Below are 12,251 nucleotides of genomic sequence, written 5' to 3'. Positions count from 1 at the left end.
GCGCATGAGCACACGATCCCCCACGCATGTGCATGTGACCTCCCGCCCCCCATTTTTGACCTAGCAGGCCTCCCTGTAGCCTCCTGGGCCCAAAACCGGGCTATGGGGAGACACGCCACACACAACCATGCATGTGCTACCCCGACCCCCACATATGCATGTGCGCACATGCCTCCTACATGCCCCCCAACCCGTGCATCCCAAAAATCAGCTGGCCGGCACCCATAATGCAATGTGGATTCCCCTGCGCATGAGCACTCAATCCCTCCCATGCTCCCCCACCCCCTGGGCATACACGTGCGACTCCCTCTGTGCATGCGCATGTGACACCCCCCGCTCCTGTTTTGGCCTAGCAGGCCTCCCTGTAGCCTCCTGGGCCCAAAATGGGCCGGGAGTGCACACTACACTCCTCCGCCCCCGCACATGCACGTGCATCCCCCAACTGCCACACATGCATGTGCAAAACCCCTGCATATGCATGCACGCCTCTCACAAGTGCCCCATCCCCCGCACATACCAAAAATCAGCTGGCTGGCGAGAGGCACACGCACGCATGCCCAGTGGAGCTCAGCGGGGCGATGGCTCGCGTGCCCATAGAGAGGGCTCTGTGTGCCAGCTGTGGTATGCGTGCCATAGATTCGCCATCATGGTTCTAAGGGAATGCAGTAATAAGTAATAAGCTATTTGACTACAATTTAGCAATTGTAAACTGCCATGAACCAAAGAAACTGGGTACTGTTATGAATTAACAGTGACTTGACATCTGCTCATTTTATGGATACATCAATGGAGTTTTCTTGGCAACAGCAGGAAAGTAGTTTGTTTCCTTCTGGGACATATTTTTACTCCAAATTAGATCCTTCTTAGCTTCCAAACTCAGTGAGAACGTGCTGCCTGCAGAGACTCACAAAATATAGTACTGTATATAAACTGCTATTACCTAAAGAAAGACTGCTGTTATCTAAAGAAACTACCCATTCTTTTTTTATAATATTTTAATTAATTTTTACAGTTGCATAGATTAAAAAAAACTAATACAAACTAAAAAATATGAAAGAATGAAAGAAAATGCAGAAAAGAAAAGAAATAGAAAAAAGGAAAAATAAAAGTATAGTAAAGAAAGAGAAAAATATATAAATATTTTTATGTCCCTTCATCTCAACAAGTACAATTTCAATAACATCTTCTCTGAGAGTACAACAAAAAATCTCATATCCCATCCTTTATCTATAAACTACTTCTTAAAGACTTGTTTAAATCCTAATCAGCAAAACTCCATTTAGGGATTACCATATATATTTTAACCTTAATCAAATAAATCAACTTTATATTCTTTCCCTTTACTTTTAACCCAGTAACTTATCACTTTCTCTGAACGTACCACAAAAGATCTCCCCATGTGCCATCTCTTATCTATAAATTTAAAACCACACCATTCAGTCATAGTCAGCAAAAGTCCATTAAAGGCTACCAGAAACAACCATAGACATATTTTAACCTTGATCAAATAACCTAACTTCATTTTTTTCTTAGGGGGAAAAAAACTTTATATTTCTTCCTTTTGCTTTTAACAGTCTTGATCTTTAATCCCTTTTCAAAAAATGTGCCAGACCTTAATTTTTTTTCATCTACTCTTTAACCTCTTCTCAGAAAATGCTTCAAAACTTTAAGAAGTCTCATTTGCAAATCCAAACTAATAAAGTTATCCAAATCACTTCCTTGGTTTGTTATTTGTATATTCCTTTTAATTATTGCTATATCAACTGGTTTCATTTATCTATCCAGTGTAACATCTTTTTCCTTACCATTTTAATAGCATATCATTTTTAAATGCAATTCAAATCATGGGAAAAGCCAATGTCAAGTAAACTGGTTCCATACCATTTGGGGCTTTATAGATCACTCTGAATTGTGCCTAAAAACAAATCAGTCATCAGTCAGCCTGTATAATATCAGGATAGCATGTTCCTATGTTAAAAGGCACCACCAAATTCTTATCCTTAGATAGTATATGATAAATGTCTTGCCTTTTGCCCTTATAAATGCAGATAAAATGGTTGGCATTTTATATTTTAATTATACTTTTTATTATTTAAGTATCCATTGCATAGAATTGAATTATGTTACTGAATGTAGTGGCATTGGGACATTTTTTTTTCTAAAAAAAATAGTGTGCAATCAGAGGCAGTACTGCATTTTGGTTCACACTGTGAGTTTAATTATAGCATGCAGCAGGATTCTATCCCTGTGTGGTAAGTTTTTTATGCAGTTTGAATCAGGGGTGAAATCCAGCAGGTTCTAACAGGTTCTGGAGAACCGGTAGTGGAAATTTTGAGTAGTTCATAGAATGGGCAAATACCATCTCTGGCTGGCCCCAGAGTGGGGTGGGAATGGAGATTTTGCAATATCCTTCCCCCAGGAGGGGAGGGAATGGAGATTTTGCAGTATCCTTCCCCTGTCACGCCCACAAAGCCACGCCCACAGAACTGGTAGGGAAAAAATTGGATTTCACCCCTGGTTTGAATGTTACAGACATTCTCATGTGTACCAAGTATACATACAAACAATAAGAAAATACATTTGCTGTACTGTGTTTTTGTTCAAATGTTCATTTGTTTTTAAGACAAAATCTTTAATTATTTGATGTTCGTTGGGAACTTCACCTATTCTATGGCATGTTAGCAACAAAGAGAAGCAAATGGTGGGAAAACAGGCTATGCTAATTTCTATATCAGATTGTTACATTAGAAATACCAATATAATAGAAGAATGGATAAAAATCAAATGGATCTATACACACAGATACTGGGAGCATCTAACCAAGTACAAAATGTGGTTACTAGTATTTGCTGCTGCTACTGCTGCAAAGTTTCCACTCCATTTATGACTGACAAAGTTATGCATCAGTTATGCATCAATTTTGTATAACTTATCAGTTATAAGTTATGTTCAGCATTAAGTTCCAAGAAGTTCATGAAGTTTTCTCTTGGACAAGTGTGCATAAAACTGCAATATAGTAGTTTGAAACTCATCAGTCTCAAAGTTGACTCAGCCTTCCAGCCTTCTGAGGTCGGTAAAATGAGGACCCAGATTGTTGGGGGCAATATGCTGACTCTGAAAGCCACTTAGAGAGGACTGTAAAGCACTGTGAAGTGGTATATAAATCTAAGTGCTGGTGCTATTAAACACCCTGAAATTACTACCTTGCTGAAACAGGAGTGTTCTGCTTGCTGTTAAAATAACTGACTTTATTTCAATGGCTGTATCAGTTTTGTGTTCTGAGAGCAACAGCTTTAATAATCAATGCATATTTTTCTATTCTGACTTCTTTCCATGATGTCATCTAAATCAAATTTGGTTATACAGAGAACGAATGAAATATAATCCTCAGAATATCTGCCAGCCAAAATGAACAGTGATTCAGACTAGACTATTTAAAGTCAAGAATACAAAATACAAGAACAAGCGCTTCTTGCAGAATAAAATTTATGCACAGATTTAGCATTCATGAGGTTTTGTTCCATATGTATAGTTTGTTGGTTAAGCAAAGCAAGGCCCCTTATTAATGGGTTTATACTATAAACTAATTTGTAGCACAATTTCTACTTTCAAATGTTGTAATTACACATAAACGATGTTTCTGTATTTTCTAAGACAAACAGCAGCTTAATTCCAATGCACATTTTCCAAAAGAGGAGCAAGAGGAAAAGAGCAAGGAACATATATGGGAACTAGTGTGATTTTTAAATCTCAAGTTAAGAACACTAGAAAATTAAGCTTGGCTTGTCATTAGCTCGGCCTTAGCAACAGTCATCACCAGCCTTTCTTAAAACTAGCTTCCTTCCTTTTCCAATTGTAAATTTAATAGTTGGAGAAGGAAGAATGCAAAGGAAAACTAAAGGCAGCAGCAGGACTATCTTTTAAGTTTTTTAAGTTTGGAAGTTTTTGAGCATATATACACAACAGACTTTATTGATTGAGAAAAGGCGAAATGGTAATTTAGTCCAAACAATTCAGCCAAGTTTGATTTGAACATTCCAGTACAATATTAGGAACAATATTATATAAGTATGGAACATTTATGTTCCTTAAACTTCTATATTTCAAATTATTTGTCTTTTAAGATTACTTTTTAATTCTGGTGACTACAGAGGCAGTATCGTCTGCAAATTTTACTTTCTAGTTTCAGAAAACATGAGGGGAAATCCAAACTTTTACTGAGTATTATTTGGTAATCACTTTCCCCCAAAAAAATTCAAGATACAGCTGCTATTTCTAGTTCAAACACAAAACAGAGAATCACAAATAAAATGTGTTATGAAGTTTTGTATTCAAATTCTAAGCCTGCTTTAAAATAAGAATCCAAGAGATGAAATAAACTGTAAAGCGATATCTGATGCAAGGCATCTTTAACACTGTGCTGCAAAATTAGTAGCATCTCTCAGAAGAGTGTCTGTGGAGATTCTCAGTCATTCAGGTCATGGCTGTCCCTAGGGTGCTTTTCAAAAGTCTACTGGACTTTCTTTGAGTTTTTTTCCTTGAAGATGTTTCTCTTCTCATCCAAGAAGCTTCTTCAGTTCTCAGAAGAGTGATTTAAGACTTAATTTTCTCTAAGAAGATTTGGAATTTTTATGTGGATCTGTTATTAGAATAATTTTCTACAGAATACATACATACATACATACATACATACATACATACATACATACTGCAGCAAACTGCTGTGATGCCAAAATAACAACAGTGTGTAGAGTGAAACTCTCATGCAAGCGCCATCATTATGTACTTCTGTCCTGGCAGAGTTCATAGGTTATAGCATTTGTGTGATGAAATGGTTGGCATACCCAACCATCCATTTCATCACACAAATGCTATAATGAATAGTATTATATTTAGTCTTAGAGAGTTGAGCACTATTATCTTTAAGTGTTTTGAAATTAAATCTAGCTTTAAGAAACAATATTAAATAAAAGACAAGTAATAATGCATGTAGATGTATATATGTATATAATTGCACCAATGAACCAAAAATGTACCGAATGTATCACTATATGTTATAATAAAAATCAAATTAAAAAAAAAAGAAGAAGAAATGGTTGGCATACCCATGCTTCCATCCTATTGTGCTAATATTGTCCTATTTGTTTCTTTGTTTTAAAACATTCATCCTTCTTAACTTCCATTTTCCTAATGAGTATATTACTTGACTGTTGGAAGTAATCTCTAAATAATGCAGAGGGTTGCGCTATATAGAAATAGTCTTGCTGAAGATGATATGATCAGGGTTTTTAGAACATGTACATATCAGTTTGAATACCACCTGACTTTATTAGTGATATGATGTTTATTATTCAAACATTGATTTTTATGTCTGGTATGATTCAAATTTACCTTTTGGATTCATAGTACAAGGAGCTGAACCTTGACAGCTGTGCATCTTGATTTGTATTGCTCATGCACAATTACACTTTGTGTTCAGCTGGGAACTTACTCCTGTTTTACTCCTCTGGAAAGGATACAATCCAAATTCCTCAGAGCCATATTTCAGACAGTGCACTGCATCCCAAATGCACTACTAAGGATTGAAGCAGGATTAGCCAAAATCTAAATAGGTACATTTAGACTTTTTTGCATATTGGTTAAAACTGCTTTTTTCTGTACAGGCTTGAGTTCTCGCCTTATAGACAACAAATTCAAATCAGTATGGTTCAGGACTATTTCACAAAAATTCCAGTATCTTGGTTTCTCCAGGGAAATACTTCTCATGACGATATGTGCATTTAAATAACGTATTAAAGATCTGGAAATCCAACAAGATCGGGCTGCTCTTCCCAAGAATGTTTATTTGAGCCATTAAACTCCCCTTTTAAAGCAAAGAGATATTTATATCAAATAACTGTCCCCCAAATCTGAAGGGCATTAACCCTAGCATGCTGCAATGCACTTCCCACAGTAGTTTTGGAGGGGCAATTCAAAAAATATCATATGAGCGGAGACTCTGCCCCTGTGGGAAGGGGCCATTGAAACTATAGCTCACATCCTGCTGTACTCCTATACTGCATCTTCTATAAGGACTCACGGACTCAATTTATAATATCTTAATAAATACCATATTTTACCTAATAAAAAATCCAGGAAATACTGATCTTTTTCAGCTACTGTTATCAGATCAGTATGAAGTAGTTTCTCTGAATGCAGCCAAATTCTGCTATGCTGTATGTTAAATGAGGCAAATTTTAATTGCTCACTGTTAATCCATCACCAATCACAATATACTGTATTATTCTGTCTGTCTTTTGTTTTTGTTTTTTAACTATTATTATTTTAATGTTTTTATTTGCTGGTCTGTGACCATAATAAAGGTAGATTGAGATTAGTGATATGATGTTTATTACTCAAACATTGATTTTTATGTCTGGTCTGATCCGAAATGGATTATATTAAAAATCAGTACTTGGACAGTTTCATTGAATGCAGTACTATGTCCAATGCCTTTTTTGCAATATTCACTCACAGATTCCTTTATCATATTCCCAAAATTCATTCCTTGGTCACTGCTGCTGAGTCAGTCACTGTCTCAACACAATTTAGATTAGACGCAGAGCACACAGAGGCTCTACTACGCCTTGCAGCTGGCCTTTTCTTTCTCTGTTGCCCTTCTTACTGGTGAAGGAACTCCAACTTCGAAAACCAGGATGAATGCTAAATTCAAAAGATTAAATATTTAATCTCACCTAGCAGTTTGTCTGGATTTCTGCAGGCCTTATGTGGCATTCCTAAAAGAGAAACATTTTCAAGCAGCCAAGTTAGAGAGGGCTTGTTAGAGCTGTGCATGTGCATAGCCGTATTCCAAATAGGAGGCGGAGAAGAGATCCTCATGAATGGGAAAGACAAACTTTAAGTAACATTGTATATCTAATTTTCCCCTCTCCAGTTGTGGGATTCACTTACCTTCCCTACCGGTTTGCAAATGTGAGCGCACGGGCCTCGTCTGCATATGAGCACGGCCTTCTGTGCATGCACAGTAGCTACGCATTACGTCCAGGTGGGTGTGTGGAGTCTTCCGCAGTCAGTGCTACTGGTTCGCCCGACCTGGAGAGAACCAGCTGAATCCCACCATTGGCTCTCTCCCCGTTCTCCCAAAACCTCAGAAATTTACAGAATAGTCCTCGATTTACAACCATTTTTTAGTGACCGTATGAAGTTACAACAGTACTGAAAAAAGTGACTTATGACCAGTTTTCACACTTAAAACCATTGCAGCATTCCCGTGGTCACCTGATCAAAATTTGAATGCTTGGCAACTGACTCGTATTTATGACGGTTGCAGTGTCCAGGGGTCATGTGATCACTTTTTGCGACCTTCTGACAAGCAAAGTCAATGCGGAAGCCAGATTCACTAAACAACTCTGTGATTCACTTAACAACTGTGACAAGCAACGTCATAAAGTCAGGCAAAACTCACTTAAATGTCTCGCTTAGCAACAAAATGTTTGGGCTCAATTGTGGTCATATGTCTACTTGTATCACAATTGTGATAACGTTTAGGAGTGAGATTTGTTAAAGGAACATATGTGGAAGCATAAGATTCATTCTTTTTCAGTATTTGGTCTTGGTGTTGAATATCTACATTCTCAAATATATGTTGAAGGAATTGTGAACTGTCATTCAGAAGTCTTCCAGATTATCAGATTGGATTAGTTTCATTTTGCAGTGGTTTAGTTTGATTTAAAGGAGATTCCCTTTCCTCCTGCCTCCAGGGTAAAATACTTTATCATAATTGTATGACAAAGGTGGTTATAACAAAGGGCAGCAAACAGCCTTCTGGAGATCAGTGGCAGCTCAAGCATTTTCCAGAACTGAAAAAATAATACTTGTGCCATTAAAGTTTGAGTAGGAGACAAAAGCTGTGTGCTCCCCTGTATCTGACATGCTGTCTGAAGAATGGCCAGTTTCTAAGTTCTTTGTGCATTAGAAAGGAGAAAGACAGCTGGTGAGAGAGACAAAGGCAAAGAATGGGAAGATCTGTAGGCTCAAAAAAAGTTCTGCTGCCCTTTCACAAGGCATTAAAAACCTGCCTTTGCCTTCTTGCCTGGAGCTCTGGCAATGTGGGTGAGCCCGTTTTATGGCTGATGTAAATACAAGTCCTTATAAATATTCTCAGAAGCTATTCTATGTTATTAATGTGGGTTATTTTTTTAAAAAGAATATTATTGTTTTATCCTGTTTTGTTTTTAACAGTTATCAGTATGAGATGACAGTCATATAACTGAAAACGAGTTGACCTTGTTGCTCTTGAAGAAGTGAAGAGGATCCTAGGGAGTATGAGGGCAATTACCCATATCTTGTGCTTTTTGATGATATCGGATGGGAGCAAGATGAGGTAGTACATCCATCCTGTCTTGCCTTGACTTCTTGGTCTTGGATACCATCTAAGGATGATATCCTTCTGGAGTGGCTTTGGTGGTTGGGAATAGGGAGCACAGCGTTGGCTTGGTTAGCTTCCTTCCCCTGTGGATGTTGATAGGGAGTGCGTGTCCAGCCTTCTCCCCCTGCTTTGCAGGGTCCTGAAGGGTTCAATAATTTCTTTTGCTTATGTTTAACATCTACTGAAACCATTGGGTGAGATCATGCATCATCATGGGGTGAGATATTGTATCCTCACTATGCTGATGTTATTCAGATATGTGTCTCAACCTATGGTGAATTAAACAATGTTGTGACCCTGGAAGCTTTTAAAGGCTGGTGGGAAGTAATAGGCTGAAATTGAACTCTGGCAAGATGGAATGGCTTTGGGTTTGGGGTTCTTTGGGTGGGACCGGAAGTCAGCAAATGGGTCATTTCCAGCCTCCGGAGGACCTCTGTGGGGGTGGAAAAGGCCGTTTTCGCCCTCCCCAGGCTCCTAGAAAGGTGGCACCGTGCCATCATGTGCCAAAAGTGGGGGGAGCACGGGGAGGTCATGCATGCATGCATGGGAGGCACATTGAATTATGGGTGTGGGTCACGTGCACACGCATTCCCCTCACTTTTGGCACGCGATGGCAAAAAGATTAGCCATCACTGAAATATAGTATTTTAATAAACGGAATAGGAAAATAAGCCTTGAAATGAACTTTTTTGTTACTCATAGTCATTTCTCCACATAATCGCTACCTTGAGCATCCAAAAATTCAGTCATGGTGTATTTCTTAAAGAACCCCACAACCTTTTTTCACAGCAACTTCTTGCCACCAACGAACACATCAAAATTTCCAGCACATCAGTACTCCCATCTGTTGGCAACTTATAACACTGGAGACATACTTTTCATTCAACTATTATAGTTATGTGTGCACATATAATGTATACATACACACACATACACACAATAAAATGCAGTACAAGGTTTCAGGAGTCAACAGAAATATATCCAAAGTCACTGGAAATTCCAGTATGGAATTAATAAAAACACAGTTTATAAGACTTTTTAAATTCTCTTTCCACATAACAGGCAGCAAAAAACATACACACGTGTTTTTCCACATAAGGTAATAAAGCTACAAGTTTTACTGCTCATCAGCTTCCTTTTACTGGTCATCAGATTCATAATAAGAATCCTGTTAAAAATGTTGATTTGATAGCTTGAACAATGTTACTCTAAATAGTAAAGCAGGAATACAATATAGAGAAACACATCATTGCTAAATGTTTGAAATGGAAAACAAAAAGATTTCGAATATTTTTTTTTTTTAAAGAGGATTCTATTTTCCACAGGCGCTTCTTCCAAATTATTCCTCTGCCTTTGTAGTCAGCCACAGAGATGACCTTGGAACAGTTACACAGCAACAGTTACAAAAATGTGTTTTAAGCTGGGAAAATAAAATAATAATAATAATAAAAAAAACAGACAGACTCTAGCCTATCTCCCCTGTGTATAAAAGGGAGGGAAAGGAAAACACAGCCAGGCTTTCAAGATTCTGTTCTACAGCCTACAATATATCAATAAATTATAGTGCCAGTTAAATTTGTGGTGTCTGTTTCTTGACTTGGACTACCTCCAATGGCTTATACCCTTTCCTTTACAGCAGCATTATTTTAAAGATGAAAATGTAAAATATTTTCTATTGATGGCTTTCGGCTTTATTGTTTATAAGGATGATCTGTAAAAGAAAACAGAACATAGAATAATAGGGTTGGAAAGGTCTTTTTTGAGGTCTTCTAGTCCAACCCTCTGCCCATGGCAGAAGATCCTATACAGTTCCGGACAAAATGGTTATTGAAAACCTCCAGTGATGGAGCACCCACAACTTCCAGAGGCAAGCAGTTCCACTGATTAATTGTTCTCACTATCAGGAAATTTCTCCTTAGTTCTAGGTTGATTCTCTCCTTGATTAGTTTCCATCTTTTACTTCCTGTCCTGTCTTCAGGTGATTTGGAGAATATATTGACTCCAGTGGTGGGTTTCAAAATTTTTTACTACCGGTTCTCTGAGTGTGGCTTGGTGGGTGTGGCATGGCTTGGTGGGCGTGGCTTGGATGTGGCAGGGGAAGGATACTGTAAAATTTCCATTCCCTCCCCAATCCAGGAGAAGGTTACTGCAAAATCCCCATTTCCTCCTGATCAACTGGGATTTGGGAGGCAGAGAATAAATGGGGGCAGGGCCAGTCAGAATTTTTACTACTGGTTCTCCAGAACTGGTCAGAACCTGCTGAAACCCACCTCTGACTGACTCCCTCTTCTCTGTGAAAACCCCTCAAGTATTGGAAGACTGCTATTATAGTCCTTTTCTTCGTTAGTCTAGACATACCTAATTGCCTCAACCTTTCATCGTATGTTTTAGCTTCCAAATGTTTTATAACTTTTGTTTATTATTATTGTTTATTGGTTCGATTTATATGCTGCTCTTTTCCAGAGACTCAGGGCGGCTTACAATGCATTAAGCAATAGCCTTCATACTTTTTGTATATACCTGCTTAGTAGGGCTTTCGCACCCCCCCCCAAGCGGTGTTCTTTTTTTATACAAAGTCAGCTTATTGCCCCCACAAACCGGGTCCTCATTTTACCTACCTTGAAAGGATGGAACGCTGAGTCAACCTTGAGCCTGGTGAGATTTGAACTTGCAGTAATTGCAGGCAGCTGGTGTTACTTAACAGTGCTTTAGTCTGCTGCGCCACCAAGGCTCTTGATGTTGCGCTTCACTACACTCTTTCACTGAATATTATGGAAAGATATTCACATACTGTAGAGAAGAGATTAGAAGGTTGTTGTTTCTTAGCCCTTGGCCAAAAGAATAATATCATTATGGGAATGGACCACAAAGACAACATTCTAATACTTTTCAATAAATTCAGGAGCCTATCTCCAAGTGTTTATCTTTTCCAGCTAATAACATAATCCTTTGTTGGATGTTACAGAGCTGTTTAATAAATGTTGCTGTAACCTTCACATCTGATAAAAGATGTTTATATAACATTTATCTGACCTTCCTGGCTTTAGGAATGGTAAGTAGGAGAAGAGCCTTGATGGCGCAGCTGACTAAGTGCTGTTAAAGTAGCACCAGCTGCCTGCAATTACTGCAAGTTCAAATCTCACCAGGCTCAAGGTTGACTCAGCCTTCCATCCTTTCGAGGTAGGTAAAATGAGGATCCGGATTGTGGAGGCAATAAGCTGACTTTGTATAAAAAAGAACACCGCCTGGGGGGGGGAAGCCCTACTAAGCAGGTATATACAAAAGTATGAAGGCTATTGCTTAACACATTGTAAGCTGCCCTGAGTCTCCGGAGAAGGGCGGCATATAAATCGAACCAATCAATCAATCAATCAATAAATAAATAAATAAATAAATAAATAAACTATTAGTGAGTGTAATTGGATTTATAGAAATTGCAATACAACATACATGGGTCATTGCTTCTAAGACAATTTTGATTGGAGTTGCCCATAAGCACAGTAAGTAAGTAAGTAAGTAAATAAGTAAGTAAGTAAGTAAATCTATTAATATCATTTTATGGGTATCGGGAAGCATCCCTTCTCTTTTTGCCCTTGCCCAGTGGAACAGCATCTTTTCTAAAATTGGGTGACTCCCACCAACGCTGCCAACTTTTAGAAAGGCTCTAAAGACCTTATTCTTCCCTCCAGGACTGGGCACTGCAAGCTATTTTAACGTGTAAGTTATTGTTCCCAATGCCATACATTGCTGTTAATTCCTACATGTGTTTTTAATCTTTTAAAACCTCTGTTACCTACTGAGTGTGGTAAGTATATGGCAAGTA

The sequence above is a fragment of the Pantherophis guttatus genome, chromosome 1 (assembly GCF_059756535.1).
Source record: "Pantherophis guttatus breed Tessera chromosome 1, ASM5975653v1, whole genome shotgun sequence".
NCBI classification, from domain to species: Eukaryota; Metazoa; Chordata; class Lepidosauria; order Squamata; family Colubridae; genus Pantherophis; species Pantherophis guttatus.
This window is presented reverse-complemented; position numbering follows the sequence as displayed.